This window comes from Lynx rufus, unplaced genomic scaffold (genome assembly GCF_022079265.1).
Source record: "Lynx rufus isolate CCGP_SWC_20201006 ecotype Redwood Valley unplaced genomic scaffold, mLynRuf1.p SCAF_11, whole genome shotgun sequence".
NCBI lineage: Eukaryota > Metazoa > Chordata > Mammalia > Carnivora > Felidae > Lynx > Lynx rufus.
The window spans coordinates 27,534,403-27,557,627 of NW_025814825.1; the positions used below are offsets into that span (position 1 = coordinate 27,534,403).

The following is a 23,225-nucleotide window of genomic DNA, read 5'->3' on the forward strand; positions in this document are numbered from 1 at the left end:
ACGGGTGGACCGCCCCCCGCCAGCAGCCTAGAGTTCCGGCCACACGCCGCCACGTGCCAAGAGCAGGGCCCCGCCCCCTCCGATTCCCCGACACGCCCCTCACACTTGGCCCTCAAAAGCTCTCCCCGCAGCTCCGCCTCCAGGCGACCTCCGCAAGTCCTCCCGGCCCCTATAGTAGCCCCGCCCCAGACTTCGAGCCCCGCCCCCGCAATCCGGGCCCCGAGGCTGCCCCGCCCCAAGAGCCGTTTGCGAGGCGCGGGGGTGGGGCTCTGCGCGATGACGTGGGCGGGCGTGCGCGGTGACGGCCCGCGTCCCTGTTACTCAGCGGAGCGGCCGAGGCCGGACGACGCGGCCGGGAACGCAGAGCCGCGAGCAGCCCTGGGTAACGGCCGTGGCGAGCGCCTGGACGGCGCCAGTCCCGCCGGCGGGCTTTCCTGTCGCCGTTCGCTGCGTTGCGGGGTGAGTGCGGCGGGTGCCGCAGGGCCGGGGCGGCCGGCGGCCCCGCCGTGTTTATGTTATTGTGCCGCCGCCACCGCCGCCGCCTTCTCCTCAGCCTTGACCCCCTCCCGGGAGTGGGGGGCGGGAGCGCGCGCCGGCTGGGGGAGCGCGCGCCGGCTGGGGGCGCGCGGCGGGCGGGGGCGGCGCGGGAACAATAGCGGCTGGGGAGGCTGGGGCCGGCCAGGGGGCGTGGGGCTGCGAGACCCGGCGCGCCCAGGCCGTCAGCCCCCGGCCCGCCACTCCAGTTCCACCCGTCAGTCCTCGCGCGCCCTCCTCGCACGGGTCCCGCATCCGCGTTGGGAGGGGAAAATGGAGCAGGGAGGTCGGGGGGGGGGGGGGAGGGGGAAGCGGCGGGCGGCAAGTTCTGAAACACTTCGAGGAAGGTCCGGACGGAGGCGCCTGGGCGGCCCGCCGCGCCCTGGCTGCCTCTCCCGGCGATGGGGAGATGAGAGCGCTCCTCCGGTTGCCGGGTCCGGACACCTTCCTGGCGCCCACGGGGTCCGTGGTTTGTTTCTCGGTGGTTTCTTTGTGCTAAGGCTCTGGGCGAACACAGGCAGGAGCTTCGAAAAAGGCTGGGGTGGCTTTCAGCGCTGGGCTGTGAGGGGGAGCCCGGCCCGCGACTTGCGTGGAAGGTGTCCATCACGCTGTGAGCGAGCTTCAGTGGTCAGCGGGCATTTCTCTTGAGGGTCACTCGGTGGTGACCTTTTGACTTTTTCACCCCACCCTCTCCTCTCTTTGTCTTGCCCTTGTGTTCCCAATCCTTAGATGGTAGGATCAAGTCCGGTTTAGAGTATTGCGATGAACGCTTTTGATTTTTATTTCTGAGAGTTCCCTATCAGATGTTTACTGTGAACTTAATAACATGTTGACTACATGGTATCAGTGTTCAGTGGTTACTATTTTTACCTCTGAAATTCAGTAGTCTTCGGTAGAATTGTGGTCTGTCAGTCCATTGTGTTTGGAGACAAGCATCCAGCAAGTACCTTCTTGACAATTAGAACATCTGTTTATTTCATTCATTCATTCAGCAACTGTTCAGTACTGTACTCAGATGGAGAGTTTGAAGGTAAAGGGAAATATCTTTTAATGGAAGAGGATGCTTTGAAATATAGATATGCCTTTAAATGATACAGTTATGTAAGTGATGAGTGTTTAAAAAGGTATTAGTTATACTCTCGGTCATTTCACTATTTTTTTTTAGTAGTACAATCTGGAACTTAGAGTGCAGTGTTGTATTAGGAAGTAGAGTTAGGAAGTTGGCCTAAATGTACAACAGCTTTATTTATTTCCAAATCTAACTTTTTAGTCTTAACAGCCTTACAGTCTTACAGTCATTTGTAATGTCTATCTCAGATTTTCCTGCTGTGGGTTAACCTAGGAGGTCAGATGCTCTAAGTGAACATGTTTAGTGCTGTGCCTGACAAAAGCAAGCAAGAAATCAAAATGGGACCTCCTTGAGGACAGGCCTGTCTTGCATCTGTGTCTCCAGCACCTAGCCTGGAATATAGTAAGTGTTCAATAAAAGTCTGATTGATGAAAAGCTCTTTACAGTTAATAAGATTTAAAGTCCAGTCTTTATCAATTTCAGTATCAATTTTTTTCTATCCCTTCTAAACCATTTGCTATCCTAAAATAAAACCTCGTCTAAAATGTTTTTTTTTTTTTAAGTATGTGTATCATGCACAGACAGTGATGTTTCAATAGGAGTCTAAAAATGATTGCATTTGTCTTTTGGTGACTATTGCTTTTGAAGTTTCTGATGACTAAGCAGAAAAGCTAGAATATGGGAAATAGGCTACCTAAAAGTTTTATTAGAAATGTTTAATTTCTAGGAGCGCCTGGTTGGCTCAGTTGGTTAAAGCATCTGACTTCAGCCCAGGTCGTGATCTCACAGTTTGTGAGTTCGAGTCGGGCTCTGTGCTGACATCTCAGAGCCTGCTTCAGATTCGGTGTCTCCCTCTTGCTCTGCCCCTCCCTCGCTCATGCTCTGTCTCTCTGTCAAAAATAAATAAACATTAAAAAAAAAATTAAAAAAAGATGTTTAACTTCTAATATCATTTTTAGAAATATTTAATTTAAAATTCTATCTTGGTGAAGCATATGGGCCTAAAACTCCAAATAATACCGATTTATCCCAAGTTACATCTTTTTTCCCACTCACTGCTTAATAAATTTTAGCATTTGTTTTGGATATGAGCGAATTTGAGGTGAGCCCATTAATATCTGATGTAGAGTACAAATAAAAAGGAAATGATACTTTATTAGAATAAGGAATGAAAATCTTGAGATCCCAAACTTTCATTGCTTTGCCTAGTATGTCAGATTTCAGTAAGGTTTACTGATACAATCCTTTGGCAGTAGCTCACTGTCAGGTTACATGTCAAACCAGTTTATTTTGTTTTGTTTATGAAATTCTTTTGTTTTTTAAAATCACAGCTTTATTGAGATACAATTCACATACCATAGGACTTACCGTTTAGAGTGTGCATCAGTGGTTTTTAGTGTATTCACAAAGTTTTGCATTGGTCACTATCTAATTCCAGAACATTTTCATCACCCCAAGAATAAACCCTGTACCCATTAGTAGTCATTCCTCATTCTACTCTAAATTATGTTAAAAGGAAGAGGTAGCACTGAAATGGGCTCTCCTTAAGTGTCCCAGAACAGGTGGAAACTATACCCTTTAAATTCCTTTAGATCCTGGGAGAAAGGCCACTTGGGAAAGCAATTAAAGAATAAATTCCACCCGAATTAATGATGTTAGAATATTAACTCAATGCCTAATATTATGGAAATGACCTTGTGAAGATTCTCAAGTGAAACAACTTGAAATTATTTAAGTGATTATCCTAGTGGCAGTTGAAGAAGTTGTTGAATAGAAGTCTGGTTCAAGTTGTCTACGGCCATACCTCCCTGAACGCGCCCGATCTCGTCTGATCTTGGAAGCTAAGCAGGGTCGGGCCTGGTTAGTACTTGGATGGGAAGTCTGGTTCATGTTAGTCTGATTTGTCTGTGAAGTGAATTTGGACACATTTGAATCGACCAGGTAGTTTAGATGCTGTGTTGCAAATATAGAAGTGTCAAATAATGTCTGACATGAAAGTGCCAGCTCTCTAGAGGTCTCTGGTCAAGTCAATGGTATAGGTAGTAGCCTTTCTGATTCATGTAGTGCAAGGAAGTCATTATAGCCACATAACTCTAGGTATGAATCATTTGCCTATTTCAGTGAGCTGTGATGCTTGTTGTCTTAGTCATAAGCTCTTACATGAACATTTAGAAAATTTGTCTTACTCTTATGCAGATTAACTTGAACTCTGATTTCAGAAATGAGTTCTGAGTCAACAGACTTTACTACCTAAAAGATGACAGGAGTATTGAAATAAGAGCTGTCCTATCATTCAGGGCAGTAGGTGAAACTAGACCTGTCCAGGAATCAAACTTGGGTTCACTTCTCAGTTCTGTCTTCTGGACTTTGTCATTGAGTTCTAGAGCCATAGAAAAGTTGCTTAGCCTCTTTGGATTTAGAACTATAAACTGAAGCTGTTGGAACTCTTTTTTGATAGAAATGTTACCAGATAGGTTTTTCTTCAGAAAACATACTAGGACAAAAAGAGTCCTTGGGTGATAATCAGAATCCTGTGTCAAGAACAGCAGTGAAACTTAGACTTTTGTAATTTTCAGAAGCAGAGAAAATTGTTAAGTCAAATATTTTCTGTAATATCCATTCTTCTAGAAAAAAGCTTCACAGTAACCTAAGAGTTTTTGAATGATAGATTTTATTCATTTTACAGCACCATGCTTACTAATGAGACTTCCATTACTCTCAGAGGGTTAGTGGAAGATGTGAAAATGAAGAGTTTATTAGCCTTAAGAAGCTTATGATCAGACATGGGACTAAAGGCATATCTAAACAGTGAATTTATGTTCTTTTAAAAGATTTATGAGAGCTTTCCCCAAGCAAAAGCCTGCCCCGAATATCTGGACCGGCTAAATTTCATTGAAATCTGTTTTTTAAATTATATGCGAATATGTAAGAAAACTTACTAGCCGCCATTCTTTTTCAGGGTGGTGGATTATATCATAAATATAGCTAATGTGGTGTTAATACATGTCTGTCTCCTGGTACCCTGTCTCCTGATACATCAGGTTTGGTTAAAATCTGTCAATTCTTTAGAAAGTTAAGGAGCCCAAACTTAATAGTGGTTGTTAACATGGGCTTTAGGGTCATCTCTGAGTTCACATTCATGCTCCAAATCTAATTATATGGCCAGGTTAGTTCAGGGTATATAACATCTTTGGGCTTGTTTTATTATTTGTCAAATGAGAGTAATAATAGCACATAATCTCATAGGGCTGTAAAATTTAAGGTACTGTATGTGAAGTGCTTGGCACTAATGTAGTACCTGGAATACTAGATAAAAGTATTCAGGAAATTTTAACTATTATTAACACTTAAGATTTTTAACTTGGAACACATGCAAAATGCCAAGTAAATTAAAAACTAATTTCATGTACAGTAAACATTTGAATTCTCCAAAATGCCAGTTGTTTTCCGCTGCATCTTTGGGGTTTGTTTAAAATTGGATTGTCTTAGTATCTAATCTGAATTGACTGAAATGATTTAACATTTGTACCAGTAATCCTCTCTGCTTTAAAATTTAGAAACGTTCCAGAAACAAATATTAAAAGAAAATTATTTGCCACATTCTCTGATACAAAGTTATTTTGCCATGTTTACCTTTACCACTGCAGAGAATTGTCCAAGCTTTCCTAGGTTGATTTTTGACAGATTTCTAAAAGAATGGCAATCCAGGAACAGGGAATAACTGTATCATGTACCCGTATTTGAAGCAAATGGAATACTGTTATATCTTTAATCTTAATTTTGACTCTGAAGATTGCAGATTTGTCAGAGACTAGGTAACCACAACAGTTCATTAAGCATTTTCTAGAGGTCTCTAGAAAAACGAGGGAAATTATTTATAAGTGGCATCTGGAAATATTTTTCCTGTGTTTTTCTGTTTTCTGTGTAGTGTTTCTGTGGTTATATTGGTACATCAAATTTCTTGCTCCCTCTTGAAGACAGCAACTATGAAATGATGTTAGTTTTACATAGGCAGTATTCATTGAGAAGCCATCTACACCAATCCAGGAATTAGGTGATGTGGGGGCAACAGGAAGTAGAAGTTAGTCTTTCCTTTCAGTGAGTATGACTTGATGGGAAATAAGGACAAACATAAGTACATTTATGTCCTAATTCAAGGAACCAGATATTGTTAGGCATTTCATTGGGAATTTCTTTCATCTTGAGGCCTGAGTGCTGGATGGTGGAGCATTTGGCGACTTCCAAACCATACATCTCTTACCTTGCCTTTTAAAATATACTTACTAGGGGCACCTGGGTGACTCAGTAGGTTGTGTCTGACTCTTGATTTTGGCACAGGTCATGATCTCACAGTTTTGTGGTGCCTGCTTGGGATTCTCTCCTCCCCCCTGCCCCTCCCCCACATGCTTTCTTTCTCTCTCTCTCTCAAAATAAATAAACTTTATTAAAAAAATAAAGTAAAATATACTCACTAGATAAACCGCAAAAAGCAAGATGTCTTCTTTCCTAATTTCTGGTTAAAGTTGTGACATGGTACAGATAAGTCAAAATGTAAATCATGAGAAAAGACAAACTTTATAGTCATCTCAAATGCATTTTGGAGCACAATAGGATATTAAAAGAAGTATATGAAAAGCAGATAGAAAAGATGCTATTCACATATTAACTAGAATCCTCAAACTCTGCAGTATTGAAGCTCTGAAGACTTAAAGCTAGATTTACGCTAGGAGCATTTTTCTTAAATTTTTCTCAGAGAAGTATGGGTTTCACTGCTTCCTGTTGCTGAGGGGCTCAAGCCCCAACATATTTTTAGGGTCACTAGGAAAGAAAAGAGCCAAGCACACCGCCTTTGCTTGGCATGAGACATTAACACATCAGGAACTTGCTGTTTTCTAAAAGCTGTTAATGGGAATGGATACTCACCCTTCTCTGACTTGCTCTTTACAGAGTGAATCGCAGCTGCCATAAGGGTCAACCAAAAATGAAATAAAGGAAAGCCATCACTGTATAGATTTCTCTGTGACTTAAGAAAGGGTTACTTTTTAGTCAAAACAAAAACCAAAGCATCTGGCTGAGAATTAAAAAAGTTTTAGTAATTTTATTTATACTTTGACTAAGTAACTTATTCATTTTGATTCAGAATTCCAAAGATTGAGAAAGATATAGTAAAAAATATCCTTCCCATTCTCTTCCTCCACATGGAAACAGTGTTAAGTTTCCTGTGAATCCCTGTAAAGAAGTTAATGTATGTGCAGGTAAATACACAATTGTCCAAAACCCTGGATCCAGATGCATTTCAGAATTAGTTGTTTTTTGGGGTTTTTTTTGGGGGGGGGAGGTTGCTGCAGAAAGGTAATATAGTGCATCGACCATTTCATTCAAAATCCCTAGTGGAGGGGGGGAAGTGTGTAGCATCCTGTAATTAAATGTTAATATTTCTGTTCAAAGGCGTAAATAGTACACTAAAGATAAATAAAGATTATAAAGTCTTATGGAAATTTTTGTCAGATTTTGACACCAAGTAGGTTTGTACTAAGCTTATAAAAAACTTACTTTTCTGAGCTTGACAGATTTCAGAATTGCCAATGAGGAATTGTGTGTCTTACATATGTAATGTATGTCCTCTGACTTCACCTCCTTATTCATTGAGTTGTTGCATACTTTGCACAGTATCCTTTATCTTTTATTTTTAACTTAACAATATAGTTTAGAGATGATTTTCTATGTAAATACCAAGTTTATTTTTTAAACACCTTCACAGTGTGTCATTTGTCTTAGCTTGGACAGCTATAACAAAATATCATAGATTGGGTGGCTTAAACAATAGGCATTCTAGTTCTGGAGGCTGGGAAGTGCAAGATCAAGGTGTTCAGAGATTTGGTTCCTGGTGAGGACTCTTCCTGGCTTGCAGATGTCACCTCATTGTGTCCTCACTTGGAAAGAGGGAGTGTCTGCTTTCTCTTCCTGTTTTTAGGATAGTGATCCCATCATTGAGGTCCTATCTTCACAAGCTCTTACAGTACTAATTACCTCCCAAAGTTCCAAAAGGGACACAAATTCAGATCATAACACCATTTTACAGATGTAACATTGATTTAACTAGCCCCTTTTTTGATGTACATCTAGGTTGTTTTAGGTTGTTCTTTTGCTGTCAAAAGCCATGGTCAAGTGGATTACCTTAAATATACATCATTTAACACTTGCATAGAAATGTGTAGGATACATATCCAGAAGTGGAATTGCTAGATCAGAATGTATGTGCCTTTCTAAATTTGACAGACATTGCCAAAATAACATTTGTAGAAGTTGTTCCAACTTGCGTTTCACCAGCCCTGCCATTATGAGAGACATTAAACATATTTTTACTTTTAAGAGCTATTTATAGTTTTTTTATTGTGAAGTGTCCATATCCTTGCCTATTTTTATATCACTTTGTTACTCATCTTTTTAGATTTGTAGAATTTATTTTTATATTAGGGAAAATAGCTCTATGCTAATTTTTGGAAATATTTTTCCTAATTTGCTCTTCACTTTTTGGTTTCTTTATGGTGATTTTACCATTCTGAATTTTTTCCCCAATAGTTAAAATGCTTACCAATCTTTACTGACTTCTGAATTGCATGTTATGGTTAGAAAGTCTTTTGCTAAGCTAAAGACTATGCAAGAATTCTTGGGGCGCCTGGGTGGCGCAGTCGGTTAAGCGTCCGACTTCAGCCAGGTCACGATCTCGCGGTCCATGAGTTCGAGCCCCGCGTCAGGCTCTGGGCTGATGGCTCAGAGCCTGGAGCCTGTTTCCCATTCTGTGTCTCCCTCTCTCTCTGCCCCTCCCCCATTCATGCTCTGTCTCTCTCTGTCCCAAAAATAAATAAACGTTGAAAAAAAAAATTAAAAAAAAAAAAAGACTATGCAAGAATTCTCAAATGTTATTTTTCTAGAACTTTTATGGTTTCTTTGTTCTTTTCTCACTCTCTTTTTGTACTTTTAATTCTTTTACTTATTTGGAATTTATTCTGGAGTAAGGTCTGATATATATGTCCAACCTTATTTCTGTTACCGCATAACCATCCAGTTGTCCCAACATGATTTATTGAATAACAGTTTTTGTCTTACAGATTTGAAATGCCACCTTTATAATTTACTGGATTTCCATGTGTATTTGGGACCATTTCTGGTCCACTGACCTATCTGCCCATTTGGGAACCAAACCATCCTGTTTTAATTATTGTATTTTATACTGTGTTTTCTGTTAGGGCTAATTCGCTTTCTTCTTCAAAATCTTTTCTGACACTTCCATCTTGTTTATATGAAATTTTGCAATCAGTCCATTTAGTTTAGTTACCATTTCTGTTGGGATGACTTGATTTTTTTATTTTATGAAGGTAAAATTTGTAGTAAGATGCACAGTCCTTAAATGTATAGCCCAGTGAATTTTGCCTATGTATATATTCTGTGCAACACCCAGATCGAGATCTGGAACATTACCATTACCCAGAAAGTTTTCTTATGCTCTTTTCAAGTTAATATCTCTTCTTGTGCACCACCCCTCCCACCTTAACTTCTATCACATAGATTCACTTTGTGTTTAGGGTTTTCTTCATATTTATTGGCAGCTTTATGAAAGTGTCGTGTCTCTCTATCCAAGAATATGGAAAACCTTAATCTTTTCATTTCTTCAAGTCCCTTTTTGGGTTCCTAATAGCATTTTTAGGTTTTTTGCTATTAATTTTTTTCTTTCTTTTCTCTGTTAGAAATGGCATCTTTCGTTTTATCTTCTACCTGATTGTATATATAAGAAAGCTGTTTATTTTGCTCATTAATTAATAACTTGTATATTTAATAATTTGTATGTTAAACTCCCTTTTAAAACTTGTAATTTGTAGTAATTCTGTAGTTGAAATTTTTATTATCAGGTATAAACCATGTATCCTTTTTCACTTTCTCCAGGTTTACCTCCCCTCTCCCAGCTTTTAGTGATTTTTAAACATAGTTTTCTTCCACAGTGTATAAAACAAAGATCAAAATATCTGTATACTTGTTGAGTATTTAAAGGATGTGAGTAGTGCAATTCAGGAGGGATTATGAGAGTAATTAGAGCAATGTGTAGTTTTTTAACATTAACATTAAATAGACTTGAATCATGGTTTCCAAAACGTCAAGTAGACAAGCTAGTCATCATTTGACAGTGAATGCAGAATTAGTAAATAACTATTTGTCTCTTATTTGGTAATACTTATAGATAGTTTTCTATGTGCATAGCACCCAGAGGCAGTTTCTGGAAGTATAACTTAGTCTGCTGTCTGGAAACATATAATCAAAGTGGAGAGTCAAGCTATATAGAAGTGAGCAGCAAATGAATGTGGAGAGGAAGGACTTAGACTTAGAAAAATGATGCTGGCAAAAATCTGCAAGACTGGAAAGCACGGAGGTGGAGGAATGAGTGGAAGGAGTGGGTTTGATTTGACTATTGGGCTTGAGGTATCTCATCCTTGTGAAATTATGTCATGGTTGAAGATATTTGGCTGAAATTCAATTCAATTTAATTGTTTAATGGAGATTTCATAGTTGGGTTTGTATCTTTCCACCTCTCCCTGCCCCACAAAAATCTGAGGTGATTTACTCCTCCAGGACTCACACACTGTTGAATAAGCAGATAGAAAGAAATAATCAAAACCGAGGGAAAACAAGAATCCAGAATGTTCTAATAATAGCTAATACTTATTCAATACTTATCATATACCAAGCACTGTTCTAGTGCTTTACCTATGTTAAAGTGTTTAAACATCACACAACAGCCCTATGAGGTAGACTCTGTTCAGTGTTTTTCCCATTTTATAGATGAGGAAGCAGGCACAGAAAGATTATGTGGGAAATTGCTGGTGATGTTGATGAGTTTTATTGAAGTGAAGAGAAAGAAACCAAATTCAAATCAGTCAAAATACATTGAATGAAAAGTTTTTTTAAGAGTAAATGAGAAATGAGCAAATGCAGGTATAGTATATGTAGAAAACTTTTTAAAGATTAGCCATGAATTGAAACAGAAGAGTGAATGGGTAGATAAAGTAAAATATAGGGTCTAGTGAATGAAAAAGAGAATATACAGGAAAAGGAATGGAGAGCATGAGTAGAGAGATTGGTCTTTGTTAGACAGAGGTCTTCCATCAAAGAGGAGGAAATGCAGAAAAATTGTGTGCCCTTGTAAGGAAGTTTGGTGGTTAGAAGATGAAAGCTTATCCTTCTTGTGTTCAGCCTTTATCTTCTGTCCTGGTTTCAGTTTTCTCAGTGAAGTATGAGTTTGGTATGGGCAAGAGGGGGAAGGGAGTGTGGGAAGTTTTAAGCAGTTTGCCAGGAAGTATTGATTAATTATTCTTTTAAGGTTTGAAATCTTGAATTTAAAGTGATATTAGTCAGCCTGGTTTTGTGATTCCCCCCCTCCCCCCGCTGGCATTATTTAACTGGTTAGATACAAACACGGATAGGCAGATCAACTTCTGGGGTGAGGTTTTGCTAGGTGTATCAGATTTCTAAAGAGAGAGCATCAGTAGCAGATATTTATATATAAAGAAATTTCAAGGAATTTGCTTACACAGTTGGAGGCTGGCAGGTTGGAAATCTGTAGGGCAGGCTGGCAGGAAACTCTTGGGCAAGAGTTGATGCTACAGACCTGAAGTAGAATTTCCTCTTTCTCAGGAAAACCTGTTTGTCCCTTAAGACATTTCATTGGATTGGATGAGACTCACCCACATTATTGAGGATAATCTCCTTTACCTACAGTCAACTGACTGTGGTTGTTAGCAACATCTGCAAAATATTGTCATAGCAACACTTGGATTTGTGTTTGATTGAATAACAGGACTGCCGCACAACCAAAGTGACACATAAAACTAGGTCACTATAAAATAAGGAAAAAGGAAGGGACAAGGAAAATAAGGGCTTTTTAAAGGGAGTGCTTACAGGAGTGGTGATGAATCGTGAACTCGTAACTGGACAAGAAAAGGAGGTGAAATCAGAATGGATAGTAAGGAAGTGGTAGCATTAATGTATTGGAAATTTCTATTAGAATTGTTGGGGGTGGGTGGGATTGGATAAAGTAATGAACTAGAAGGATTGAGTGTGTTGGTCAGAGTGGGATGCTTGAAATAGAGATTTAACAGGTATAATCGTTTCTGGCAATGATAATACCCAGGATGCTTTGGAAAATGGACTGCTAAAGTGGGATTGAATGAAAAGTCTGTGGAAATGAGGACGCCAATGAATTAAAGAGGCTGAGGTATTAAAGGGGTTAGTCAGTCTGCATGAATGGTGGTCAGTAGGTGGTGACGGCAGTAAGGATACTGTGAACGAGTTGCCAACATCCTTAATCAGTGGAGAAGAATTGGAAGGAGGGTAGATGATAATAAGGAATGGTAAACGTATAATCAGCTAAGTTTGTCACAAACTAGGAATTTCAGCCCAGTGAAGGGCTGAGGAGAGATGACGGATTCGGTAAAATGGAGGATGTACACCACGTCCATTGTACATGTACATGGAGGATGTGGCAGTTAAGAACTCAGAGAAGATGACCAGGAAGAGTTGGACTTTTTCTGGGACGTGAAGCATGAATGAGATTGGTCCTGATAATAGGAGATGTGGGCATCAGTTCTACTGTTAGAGGACTCTATGGCAGTGTATTTCAAGTTGCCAGTCATGACCCATTAGTGGAGAATGAATTTAGGAGGTCACAACTAATGTCGTGGTTTTAAATGAAACAGAATAGAAAATATCACAGAGTAATATCACAAGTAATAAGGGGCTAAGAATTTTTTAACAACTTCATTGAGATTTAATTTATACACCATTACAATTCACCTATTTCAAATATACAAGTTAAAAAAAATTCTTCTTGTTATTCATGGAATAATGCTGCCATCACCACAGCCTAATTTTAGAACATATTTGTCACTCTGAAAATTCCATACTTAGGGCTCCTGTGTGGCTCCGTTGGTTGAGTGTCTGACTTTTGATTTCGGCTCAGGTCATGATTTCACAGTGGTGAGATGGAACCCTGCATCCTGCAGTTCTTCCCTGGGCATGGAGCCTCCTTAAGATTCTCTCTCTCACTCTCCCTCTGCCCCTCCTTGCTCTCTCAAAAACAAAAACAAAAAACAAACCCCAAAACACCAAACACCTTAATTTTTATTCTGTATCCAAGTTTCTTCTGTTGTCCATTTTGTAGGTAGGTTTCTCAAACCAGGATTCAATCAAAGTTCATGTGTTACATTTGTTGTTGCCTTAGACACTTTTAATCCGTGCCCTTCCCACCCCCCACCCCGCTCTGTGTAGTATACATTCCAAGACCCCCAATGGATGCCTGAAACTGCAGGTAGTACCGAACCCTACTTTTTCCTATACGTATATATCTGTAATAAAGCTTAATTTGTAAATTAGGCCCAGCAAGAGATTAATAACAATAATAATAAAATAGTTCATAACTATGTATTATAATAAAGGCTATGTGAAAATTGTCCCTCCCTATATATCTTATTGTACTGTACACCCGTCTTGTGATGATGATACAATGCTTGTGTGATTCATTCACTTCATCATGAGGTGAATGATGTAGGCACTGTGATGTAGTGTTAGGCTACTATTGATCTTCTGACGGTGAGTCAGAAGGAGCATCATCTGCTTTTGGACCAGTGGTTGAAATCATGGAAAGCAAAACCTCAGATAAGGGGAGACTACTGTACTACATTTGTCCTACCTCCACTTGCTCTCCCCATGGTCCTGGCTTCTGGAAGAGATCAGGCCAGTTGTCTTACAGAATGTTTCACATTCTGAATTTGTCTGATTGTTTCCTTGTGGTATTTAATTTGTATCTGCAGCCACTGTGTTTCCTAAAAATAGAAGGTTGGGTCTAAATGCTGGATTATATTTAGATTTTTTGGCTTAGATGCTCTTGTGTACATTGTATTCATTCATAATATAAGGCATATAACACCGGGTTTTGTATGCCTAAAGTGTGATCATTTGGTTAAAGTGGTATTTTATAGATCTATCCATTATAAAGATGTTTTTTTCCCCCTCTTTGCAATTAGCAGCTGATCAGTGAGGCAGTAGTTTGGTTCACTGAGAAAATTCTGTCTCCCAGAAGCTTTTTGCTTGATGTTTTTAAAGCCTTTCGTTGTCTAAATCAGTTATTTCAGGGGCGCCTGGGTGGCTCAGTAGGTTTGACTTTGGCTCAGGTCATGATCTCGAGGTTTGTGACTTTGAGCACTGTGTCGGGGCTTTGTGCTGACAGCTTGGAGCCTGGAACCTGCTTCGGATTCTGTGTCTCCCTCTCTGCCCCCACTTGTGCTCTCTGTTTCTCTCTCTAAAATAAATAAACATTAAAAATTTTTAAATCAGTTATTTGATTTGGGCTCACAAAATGTTTCTATTCTGGATCTGTTAGCCAGCTGTCCTCCATTAAAAAGACTTTTCCTTTGTCAACTAGGATTGAACCACAGTTTTTTCCTAAAAAGATGAGGTAAATGTTTATTTTCCTTTGATATATCAATCTTTTAACTCTGAAAACTCCTTGAATTCTGAATTCTGAACTGATTTCTACTCTGAAAATTAGTTACTAGTTATCTCCGATGGTGGCAAACAACTTTATTTACCTCTTTCTTTCTCTCGTTCAGTATTACAGAAATTTGTGGGGGTGGGGGTTAGTATTTTATAATCATTTCAGTCACTATTCTTTTGTTTAGAAAGTTTATTTTTTTAGAAATTTTAGATTTACAGAAAAAATGAGAACATATTACAGAGATTTCCCATATACCCTCACCCAATTTCTCCTATTAACAACATCCTCCTACATTAATATGGTACATTTATGATAATTAGTAAACTAATGTCAATATATTATTACTAACCGAAGCCCATAGTTTATTCAGCTTTCCTTAGTTTTTACCTAATGTCCTTTTTCTGTTCCAGGTATCCCATCTAGGATACCACATTCCATTTATTTGTCATGTCCCCTTAGAATCTTCTTGCCATTGGGTACTCAGACATTCCTTCAACGTTTTTGAAGGCCTTGACAGTTTTGAGGAGCACTGGTCAGGTGTTTTGTAGATTCCCCTCTGTTGGAATTTGTCTGATGTTTTTCTCATTTTTAGACTGGGATTGTGGGTTTAGGGGAAGCAGATCATAGGGGTAAAGTGCCATTTTCATTACATCATATCAAGGGTACATACTATTAACATAATTTGTAACTGTTGATGTTGGCCTTTAGCACCTGGCTGAGATAATGTTTTTAAGATTTCTCTGGTATAAAGTGACTCCACTCACCCCCACCCCCCACCCATTGTACTATTTGGAAGAAGTCACTATGTGCAGCTATACTTAAAGAGTGAAGAGGTATGTTTTGCCTCCTTAAGAGTGGAATACATAAATTAGTTGAAATCCTTTCACATGAGAGATTTGACTCTTTTCCCCGTTTACTAATTCAGGACTTTGTATCAATATAGATTCATGATTATTTATTTCATACTTTAGGTTGTAACCCAATAATACTACATTATTTTCTTGCTCAAATTGTTCCAGCTTTGGCCTTCCAGTTGGTCTTCCATTTGGCTCCTGTGTGACTTTGACATACCTCCATCAGAGTGGGTTGTTTTTTGTTGTAGTTGTTTGTTTTTTGAGGCCTTCTTTAGTTTCTGTCAGAACAAGGTGGTTCCAGCCCATCTTACATATTTTCTGCTCTAATCCTAGAATCAACCACTTCTCCAAGGAGCTCTATTTCCTTTCATTAGAGAATGTTGTTGGAAAATTAGAAACCAAGATCTGGGTGCTAGGTGTGCTTATCGCTACTAGGATCTAATTTCTTTTAGGTGCTCTCAGCATTCAGCAAAGAAAGGAATGTGTACGTATATTAACATACACGTATATAAATATGTGTCTATACACATATCTATAAATATTTTATGTAACCATCTGTGTCTATATTAAGCTAAACATGAGTTCTTACTGTCTTCAACTCTAATCCATTACCACATGGATCTTTTTGGCATTCTCCCCTTAGTGACAGTAAATTTCCTTCCATACTGAGAAACCTGCCTCCTACCATATAGGATTCATTTACTTAATTGTTTAATTCCAGTATGTATGTATGCAGAGCAGTATCAGAATTATTAACCCATACCCAAAAGGAAACAACTTTATCAACCAGGAGCTTTTTGTGTATTCTTTAGGAATTACTACATATATAATCACATGTACATACAAAAACAGTTTTATTTTTTCTTTCACAATCTATATACCTTTTCTTTTCTTTAATTTTTAATAATTTTTTAAAAGTTTGTTTAGTATTGAGAGAGAGCACAAGCTGGGGATAGGCAGAGAGAAAGGGAGACACAGAATTCGGAGCAAACTCCAGGCCCTGAACTTTCAGCACAGACAGCTCGAGCTGTGGCTGGAACCCACAGACCATGAGATCATGACCTGAGCCTAAGTCAGACACTTAACCGACTGAGCCACCCAGGCACCCCATACCTTTTATTTTCTTTTGTTGTCTTGCTGCAATAGCTAGAATTTCTGGTATGATACTGAATAGGAGTGGTGAGAGGGGACATTCTTGTCTTCTTCCTGAACTTAGAGGGAAAGTATCCGGTTTCTCACCATTAAGTATGATATTAAGTACAGAGTTTTGTTTTGTTAGATTTCTTTATCAAATTGAGGAAAATTCTCTCTATTCCTAGTTTGCTGAGAGTTTTTATCATGAATATGTGTTAGATTTTGTCAAATGCTTTTTCTTTTCCAGTGATAGGACCATATGATTTTTCTTTAGCCTGTTAATGTGGTAGGTTACATTAATAGATTTTAGAACCAGCCTTACATACCTGAAATAAATACTTCTTGGTTGTGGTGTAGAATTTTTTTTATATATTGTTGGATTCCATTGCTAATATTTTATTGAGGATTTTTATATCTGTGTTCATAAAGAATATTGCTCTGTAGTTTTCCTTTCCTGTAACGTTTTTGTCTGATTATTAGGATAATGCTGCCCTCATACAGTGAAGTAGGGAATGTTTCCTTGCTTCTGTTTTCTGGAAGACATTGTAGAGAGTTAATAATTTGTATCATTCCCCCCCCCCCCCCCCAATGTTTGGTAGAATTCATCAGTGAAACCAATTAGACTTGGTGCTGACAGTTTGGGAAGGTTAATTAATATTGATTCAGTTTCTTTAATTAATGTACTCCTATTCAGATTATGTGTTTCTGTGTGAATTTTGGTGGGTTGTATCTTTCACAGAATTGGTCCATTTCATCTCAGTTATCACATTTGTGAGTATAGAATTTTTCATAGTATTCTTTCACCATCCTTTTAGTGTACTTGAAATCAGTAGTGATGACCCCTCTTTCCTTTTTTATATTACTAATTTTTGTCTTCTTTCTCTTTTTTCTTGCTTAGTTTGGCTAGATTTTCTTTATATTTTCAAAAAACCAGTTTTTGTTTTTGTTGATTTGTTTTCTTTGTTCTTAGTTTTATTGATTTCTGCTCTAGTTTTTTGTTTTTTGTTTTTCCTTCTGCTTGCTTTAAGTGTCATTATTCTTTTTGATGCTCACATTGTTCCAGATTTGGCCAGTGGGAATTTCTTGAAGTGAATGCCCTATCGTTTTGATCTGACCTGGTTGGTCATTGAGTGCTTCGTGCAGAACGAGATGTCTGCGTTTCAACTTGTACTTACCCTGCCTCAGCCTGGAACACTCCATTCCTTAGGAAATTGGTTTTAGCCTTAATTTTACATGGTTGCTTACTTCTTTCATTTAAACTTTGAACAGGTCTGCCACAAAGGATCAGCCCTTTTGTTTTTCTTTGGTAGGCTACAGAGCAACTGAGGTATCCTGTCCATTCCTGTATTTGTTGAATTCTTCCTTGTTTCAAAAACAGAACAGGGGTGCCTGGGTGGCTCAGCCAGCCGGTTAAGCGTCTGACTTCGGCTTAGGTCACCATCTTTCAGTTTGTGAGTTCCAGCCCCGTGTTGGGCTCTGCTGACAGCTCAGAGCCTGGAGCCTGCTTCAGACTCTGTGTCTCCTTCTCTCTCTGCCCCTCACCTGCTTGCACTCTGTCTCTCTCTCTCTCTCTCTCAAAAATAAATAAAACATTTAAAAAATTTTTAAAAAACAGAACATTTTCTTGTTCAGTATGTATAGGCGTAATGATACTTTACATATAGCCAAACTCTTGTATAAGTCACTGAAAGTGACTTGAACTTTAGCAGTTTGAGCTCCTGCTATGTTAAGAGATAATTGAACACACTTTCTTAAGAAGGTAGAAAATTGAGTATGCAATTTTCTGAATTACTTCATTTGGCTTTTCTGCATCTCTAGAATTGTTTCATCATTTATATTTGAAGTGTTTGAACTTTAACTTCAAGGTTTTTGCTATTTTTTTTCACCAAATATTTACTGTCTGCTAGCACTTCACAATTAACCCATTTAATCCTTCTAACAACCTTTTAGGTAGATGTTATTATTCTACCCTGTCTTCCATTTTATAGATGGGGAAACTGAGGCAGGTAAAGTTAAGTAAATTGCACAGAGTGGTGGGGCCAGAATCTGAATCCAGATAATCTGTTTTAGAGTCTGAGTTTTAATCACTGCTCTGTGTGGCCTCTCCTGTGATAGTTATGTGGATGAGTTGTGATTTTGCATCACATTCTCCCTTTCTCTTCCTGTTAATTATGGTGTGGTGGGTGGCACTCATATTACTGTAATGACTTGGTGTGGCATTGTAGGCACCAGTTATATAAGCAGTAGAGTTTTGAGATCCCTAATTGAAAGAATTCAGAGCCTTGTATTTCATTGCTTTGTACTATTGGCCCTTTGCTGCAATTCTTTTTGGCCAAAAGACATTTTCTTTAATAGAGATAATCTCTAAAAAGATTGCATTCTCCTTAAAAAAAAAAAAAAAGTTTACTAAATCCATTTAGAGTATGAATTTTGAAGTACTATATTCTGTGATGATGTAAGATCAAAGGAGAGTAAGTAAAAACACTTCATAAGGTATGGAGAGCTGAATATTTGTAACAAGTTTATTGGTGTACATAGTTTGGCCGGTACTGTATATATAGAAAGGATTATTATTTTATGAGGACGTCTTACTGGAAATCTGAGATTCTTAGAATTCTAAGTTTCAGTTCTTTGCTATGTTAACAAGGGATCCACTGCATCCCATTTTCTCTTTAATTTTCTCCTCTTTCTGTGCCTCCCTGCAGTTACTAAGGCCTGCTAGTTCCCTAAGGTTAGGAAGCACCCCTTTTGGAAAGAATGTTATCCAGTGCTAATGAGAGGAAAAGAGTATGCATTTGTTTATTTTTTTTTAAGTTTATTTTTATTTATTTTGAGAGAGAGAGAGCACAAGCAGGGGAAGGGCAGAGGGAGAGAGAGAATCCTGAGCAGGCTCCCCACTCAGTGCAGAGCCAGACGTGGGGCTCAATCCCACCACTGTGAGATCATGACCTGAGCCGGTATCAAGAGTTGGATGCTTAACCGACTTGAGCCACCCAGGTGCCCTTTTGTTTATTTTTTAAAAATTCAATGCAAATACATACAGAATATTGGGGAAAGTAAAGATAAAAAGATCAAAACTGCTCATAATCTTGCTAATAATATTTTGGTATATTTCTTTCCATATATTTTGTGTATGTGTGAGAGAGATCATTATTTATATACATGAGCTCACATATCAGGTATATGTTTATAAGGGATCCAAGAATAGTGTTAACATGTATCAGTTGGGAACTATCATGGTGATAAGTGCTTTGATCTGATTAGGAATAAAGCCTGAAAAAATAGATTTTTCTCTAAAAGAAATGTGTCCTTAATGGAGTAAGAACTTTTATAAAATAAAAGAAAATTTGTAATATTGGTTTTCGTACCTTAGTCTGCTAAGGTTTATTAACATCTCTTATGTTAATATTAATATTTCTTTGACAGTAGAAAATATAGGAAGGGGTTTCAAGGGTTCCATGAAGTGAAACTTTTTATAATAATAATAATAATAATAATAATAATAATAATAATAATAAGTTGTGGGGTGCCTAGGTGGCTCATTCAGTTAAGTGTCCAACTTCAGCTTAGGCCATGATCTCAGGGTTCGTGAGTTCCAGCCCTGTATTGGGCTCTCTGCTGTCAGCATGGAGACTGCTTAGATTCCTCAGTCCCATCTCTCTGTCCGTCTCCCAATTGTGTTCTCTCTCAAAAATAAATAAACATTAAAAAAAATAATACTAAGTTGTTATTTGCCTTTTTCATGCTTGTTCTCAAGTTTTCCAGAGGCCACGTGACCAGACCTGTGATGTGGCAACAGAGTGAGTGCAGAAGCACATAAGAGAATCCAGCTGTCCGAAATTAAGCCAAAAAGAAAGGAATTTGTAAAAATGTAAAACAGAGGCAATCTTCTCAATAGTGTTTAAAAGAAAAACTGTTTTCCACCAAAATGCTAGTTACATTAACATGTAATAAGTTTTATTATTATATTTAAGTAAGCTTTAAAGTTTTTAAATGTTCAGTTTTAGCATCAAATGTAGTACATATTAATAGCTATAACCAATATAAATTATAAATAAAAGTTGTCGGGGATCTTCAATATTTTTTTTTTTAATTTTTTTTTTCAACGTTTATTTATTTTTGGGACAGAGAGAGACAGAGCATGAACGGGGGAGGGGCAGAGAGAGAGGGAGACACAGAATCGGAAACAGGCTCCAGGCTCTGAGCCATCAGCCCAGAGCCCGACGCAGGGCTCGAACTCACGGACCGCGAGATCGTGACCTGGCTGAAGTCGGACGCTTAACCGACTTCGCCACCCAGGCGCCCCTTCAATATTTTTTTTAAATGTTTATTTTTGAGAGAGAGAGAGAGAGAGAGAGAGAGAGAGAGAGAGAGAGAGAGAGAACCAGTGGGGGAGGGGCAGAGAGAAAGGGAGACACAAAATCCGAAGCAGGCTTCAGGCTCTGGGATGTCAGCACAGAGCTCGATGTGGGGCTCGAACTCATGAACTGTGAGATCATGACCTGAGCTGAAGTCGGACGCTTAACCCACTGAGCCACGTAGGCACCCTTGAGATCTTCAATAATTTTAAAGAGCATATGGGGTCCTGAGACCAAAAAATTTAAGAGCTGCTGCGTTATAGGATATCAAGAAATCATTTGTTCACATGACTGCTTATTTTATCAGAAATATCTTGGGAAGCTGCCAAGACTCACAGGGACAGGTTTAAATTTTCCAGAGTTTTAATTTTCACTTGAAACCTTGAATTTTATCATTGGCAGTAAATGCTGTCATTTGTTTTCCTTGAAGTAATTGACTGACTTTGTTCATTTTCAAGAAAATGTCTTCCAGATACCCTACTCCAAATTAATAGTTGTCAGTCATTCTTTCAAGTAAAAATGGTATTCGTGAAAAAGTACTCACAACTCAAGTAGTTGCACAGGTGCCTTACATTGAGACAACCATTATTTTTCAGTATACAGCAGAAGTGCCAGTATGAGCCTCCCATCTGATCATACAGGTTATCCGAATATTCCTCTTTTATACCTCATCAGAATTTGACAATTTAACTACAGTGTGAAATCTGAAACCACATAAATCAGTTTTTCATATTCTATTATATAAAAATCCATTGGTCTGTCTGGCATTCAAATGAATCTTTTGCCAGTGCATTGATTATTTGGAAAATACGGGTTCATTCAGGTCTGCAGATCTTCTGAATGTTGAAATATTTTAGTATATTGTTATTGTCATAGTGTCTTAGGACTCACTGGGCCATCACCAAAAACCCCATCTGTGTCAAGTATTTGAGGGCTAAGATTTATATAATTAATAATTTTGGGGAAAAATTATTAAAATTGTTATCTGGAGCCAGACTGGTTACTATAAAAAGAGAAAGGCCTCAAATTACCAATATCTAAAGTAAAAGAGGGACATGACAACATATCCTGCAGACAAAGGGAATATTATCAACAATATATACTAATAATTAAACAACTTAGATGGAATGGAAAAACTCTTTTTAAAGACATGCATTACCCAGATTGACACTGTGAGAAAGCAGTGTATTTATTACAAAAAATTGATTTTGTAGTGAAAAAGTTTCACCTGGGCTCTTTGGCATCACAAAGGAACACTAATTCAATGGGGCCACTACTCCTAAAGCTGTGATTCTCCCAATTATTTAGTCTTGAAATGTCTTTATGTCTTTATGTTCTTAAAAATGATTGAGGATCTCAAAGAGATTTCCTTTATATGAACTATAGGTATCAAAGTTTACCTTATTAGAAACTAAAATTAACTTTAAGAAGTTTGTTTATTTACAAAATGATAAACCAATTACAAGTTAACATGAATAGCTTTCTTTTTAACATGAATAATGTTTTTGTGAAAAATAACTATTTTCCAGAAGAAAAATAGTATTTGTTATGAAATCATCGTCTTTTAGCCTCTGGAAAATGCCTGTACATTTGTGAATGAGATTGAAAAATGTAAATGATTTGCATTTCTAGATTGACATTTGTGTCAGTGTCAAAACTTTAAAGTTGTAGTTTCCTTGTCTCGACTGGCGCAGTTTCAGAGAAGCCTGTGGTCATTTTTATCCCTGTTTCTATGTGAATTCTGGGAATTGTTCATCTTAACAGTTCCCTGTACCTCAGACTTGGGGAGTTTGCCTTGGGCATGTATAGATTAGTATTCAGCCAGAGACACAAGAGGACCCCATGATGATTTCTGGAGTTCTTTCTACTCTGAGTTATCTCCCTTCTATCTACTCCACCCTCAAGATTCTAGATACCTTTGCCTTCCTGATGTGGCTTCTCAACTCAGTGAAGCTGCTCTGCTGTGTAGTGTGGCCTGTTCCACACAGTGGTCTGGAAGGGGCCCCCAGGCAGAACGGTAGGACAGTTAGAGGGTTTACTTACTTTGTTTTCCTTTTCTTGGGAGGTTGCAGACCTAATCTCTGTCCAGTGTCTGATAACAGTGTTGTATTTTCTCTACTTTTTTTTTTTTAAATTTTTTTTCAACGTTTTTTATTTATTTTTGGGACAGAGAGAGACAGAGCATGAACGGGGGAGGGGCAGAGAGAGAGGGAGACACAGAATCGGAAACAGGCTCCAGGCTCTGAGCCATCAGCCCAGAGCCTGACGCGGGGCTCGAACTCACGGAGCGCGAGATCGTGACCTGGCTGAAGTTGGACGCTTAACCGACTGCGCCACCCAGGCGCCCCTCTCTACTTTTTAGTTACTGAAAGTGGGTAAATCTGATGCTAGTACTCAAGCAAGCCAGACACAGAAATCAGCTTTATTAATTTGTATTTTTAGAGCTGCTTTAAGAACTTTTTTTTTTTTTTAACGTTTATTTTTGAGAGACAGAGCACAAACAGGAGGGGCAGAGAGAGAGGGAGACACAGATCTTAAGCAGGCTTCAGGCTATGAGCTGTCAGTACAGAGCCCAACTCGGGGCTCGAGCTGTGAGATCATGACCTGAGCCAATGTTAGGTGCTCAACCGACTGAACCACCCAGGCACCCCAAGAATGATTGTTTTAAAAGAACTGAATCATATTTAATATAAATAATATTTATAAATATCCATATTTAATATAAAATGGAT

General features: G+C 38.6%; 1 protein-coding gene across 4 annotated transcripts in view; it reads left to right on the top strand.

The window, feature by feature from the left end:
* Positions 1–336: 336 nt before the first annotated feature.
* MAPK8 (mitogen-activated protein kinase 8) overlaps positions 337–23,225 on the top strand; it is a 102,051-nt gene continuing 79,162 nt past the window's right edge. The window contains exons 1-2 of one of the 4 annotated variants that reach the window (XM_047073077.1): positions 338–459; positions 1,852–2,005. The gene's annotated coding sequence lies outside the window, so the exon portion shown is untranslated. Of the gene's footprint in view, positions 460–1,851; positions 2,006–23,225 lie in introns of all 4 variants that reach the window. The other 3 variants (XM_047073076.1, XM_047073075.1, XM_047073080.1) reach the window with 3 other exon arrangements.